This window comes from Siniperca chuatsi, linkage group LG14 (genome assembly GCF_020085105.1).
Source record: "Siniperca chuatsi isolate FFG_IHB_CAS linkage group LG14, ASM2008510v1, whole genome shotgun sequence".
In the NCBI taxonomy this organism is placed as follows: Eukaryota; Metazoa; Chordata; class Actinopteri; order Centrarchiformes; family Sinipercidae; genus Siniperca; species Siniperca chuatsi.
This window is the reverse complement of record NC_058055.1, coordinates 11,742,150-11,745,417: the sequence shown is the minus strand read 5'-3', so window position 1 is coordinate 11,745,417 and position 3,268 is coordinate 11,742,150.

The following is a 3,268-nucleotide window of genomic DNA, read 5'->3' as shown; positions in this document are numbered from 1 at the left end:
AGCCCGTTGCACACCGTTTCGAGGAAACATGTCGTTCAACCCGGAAATCGTAGCAAAACTGTGCAAACTGTTTTCAGATTGAACGTTCCCCTGCTCATGGTACAACCATGCACCAACTCCTCCCTTTGAAACTGAGTAAAATTCTGAGCTTGTAAACCAACTAGCTAGATAGCATGTGTGGCCTTGTTAAACAAAATAAAAGCAGAGGTCAGTCCGTCACTGTGCTTATTTTCTGCAGCAATAGCTAGTTGATTCAGAATAACATTGGCATTATTGTTGCTCTTGCTAACAGGAGCTAACTGGCTAAATTTGGCAGCAGCTGTTGAGCTTTCTTGCTTAAGACCGGCTGGGAGCATGTGATTGGGTGAAAGGTGAGGGAGCGGTAACTGGTGACACCACTGTCATGTAAAGTGACACTGTGAAATAGAAAATGACATTATGAAAACTGACATGAAATAAGTGTCTTTGGGAATAATGGCATTATGCAATAAAAACAGAAATGAAAAATTATTGATCATAAAACAAATTTTTCTTGCATACAAGAAATATCAAAATGTAATGCACAGATTTTTATGACATTTACTGAGTACATTCATGCCTACTTGAGGATGAACCTTTTCACTTTTGGACACTCCAAGAGCTTTCATTCAGGCAAAAAATATACTTATACACAAAATATTTCATAAACTGATGAGGACACTAAAATAATATTTTCTAAGTATGATTATACTTCCACAGAGATTTTAACCTCATGTCTCTTCCTCTAGTGCCACCCTGAGGACAAACTTTTTTACAGTTTCAATCCCAGCGCTAAGGCTCCACATATTGCACAATTATTGTATCACTATGTTGTACCGTAGAAAAGGTTTCAGTCGTAGTCATCTGGACACTGTTTTCAGAATCAAGACGTTTCGGCTCCCATCCGGAAGTCATTCTCAATTGAGAATGACTTCCGATAGAACACTCCTGGACGAATGAGGGACTACACCGTCTTACTATGTTGTACACTCTGTCTAATGCTTTGGTATTGTGGGATGTAAGGAACATTACAACCTCTCCTATTAGCAGAGATTCAGACTTTTCATTGTGCTGTTGCAAAAGCTGCAAACAGTTGAAAGCTTTCTGCTTTTACTCCAGCTGAGATCTGTCCCACGCTGATATGTATCATGATTAGACTATACCCTTGTCATCTTTTTAAAAAAAAAACTCATCGAGACACACTTTTGTGATATATAATGGATACTGTGTTTAAATTTGATTAGAACAGGACAGGTCAAAGAGAACTATCTGTCCAGCCAATATTTGTGAACATGAAACAATTTCTCTCGAAGCCAGAAGGTGGTGAACTTTAACCCTTATTGTCGTCAAGAAATCTGAAACTTATCCAGAGAATGACATTGACTGTGAAAAGCACAGAGTAATTGGAATAAGGGTACATTCTCTGGCACAAAATAAATAGCAGTCCACAATGTCAACTGAGCTGCTCAGGATTTTCTATCATAATGTCATCAGAGATTGTCCACAAATATTGATTGGACTGTGCAATTCTAGGCCTCAGGAATCACAAATATGAATTCCTACGTTAAGTATTTCTACAAAGCTTGTTTACTAGAGCTCTTCTTTTATTAGCTTGAATTTAACAGTTTTCTGTCATATTTCCCATTCAAAGACTAAATGGCTAAATGTCTCATAGATGATGATTTTGGCAGAATGGCAAAATGGAAAAACTGCATGCTTACTTGTTTTGAGAGATATTTATTATTTCATTCTACATAAAACAAATAATTGTTTCTGTGTTTGAAACCAGGGAATGAAAGAAACAAAAAACAGGCTTATGACCTTACATCACCAAGAATGGTGGGCAACAAAGACAAACATTCAATTCTCAGTGCCTGTGTTAAACATTTACAGTTTTTTTATAGCACATTTACAGTATGAGATAGCGACTGATAACAACCTTTTAGTTCATGTTTATCTTTCTTCATGCCAATCCAAAAGTTGATTTCAGTGACTCAAGAAGTCAATTTTATTGGAATTTAAATATTGACTTCCCAGTAGGAATGTCAAATCACAGAGTGCACACATCATAGCCAGCAGATGGCAGGACATTCATTAAGGTAAGTGGATAATCAAATATACTCTAAGTGTTGCTAAAAATGGAATCTGTGTCCATACTTGAGCCCTGCAGTAGAGGCCGCCAGAGCAGGCTACTCAGTCTTCAAACATCAGCATGTCAGATTCAGTATCAGTGGGTGGTGGGGGCTTTCTCCAGCACAATACAACAATAAAAATGTGCAGTTATGGTCTGGAAAGGATGGCTGTAATAAATATTTAATCTTTTTAATAGTGTGAATGTAAAAATGGATGAGCTGAGGTCTGCTGTAAAGTATCACTAGATAAATGGTTTCAGGTGGTCATTAATGAATGCATGGATTTTGTTCTCAAGACCTTTTATCATCTGGACTTCTGCTTGGCATCATATATATGTAAATATTTGATCATTATGGATGAACATTACGCTTACATTCCACATCTTACATACATGTGGGGACTATTGGGTGGCTGAAGGAGTAATGCACGTACAATCTGTCCTCAGTATTTCTGATGTTGATTATAATTACTAGTTGCCAAAATTAACATCTAATGCAGTTTAGTTGTGTACTGCAAAAATGTTGTACTAATAGTTGATCCATATACCATATTTAATTAATTAATAAAAACTGGATAAAACCTGTGCCACATACTATATCCCACTCAAGTATTTGGCTCTCCAAACAGCTTACAAATTTGAATATCATGATTTGAATTAGCTTGCTAATTGTTTGAAATGTTTCAACATTATCAGTCAATATTATTTTATAATTAATAAACAGGCAATTTTCAGCTGTTGTTTGACATGTTTGGCCACCACTGAAAATGTGAGAGACAGATTTCCTGTTCCCATGGTGATGAAGATGGTTATTTTGTGATCTCCACTTGAGCACAATACTATTTTTAACTCATGTCTTTTACCTATTACACGTCTCTCAATAGAGTCTTAGCACACATTGAGCATTGGCCACTAGTGTTGCACGCGCACTATGCCTTCCTGAGTTTGCTGGAAACATTTTGAATGTTGGATGGATGGATTTCTCAGTGAATAGGAAATAGGTGTGAAAAGCAAAGTATTGTTGCAGTGATTTGAGACCAACAATGAGGCTCTAAAATGTGCGTAGATCTGTGTAGATCAGAAAAGAAAAAGTGTGTGATAAACTCAAGACCAGGGAGG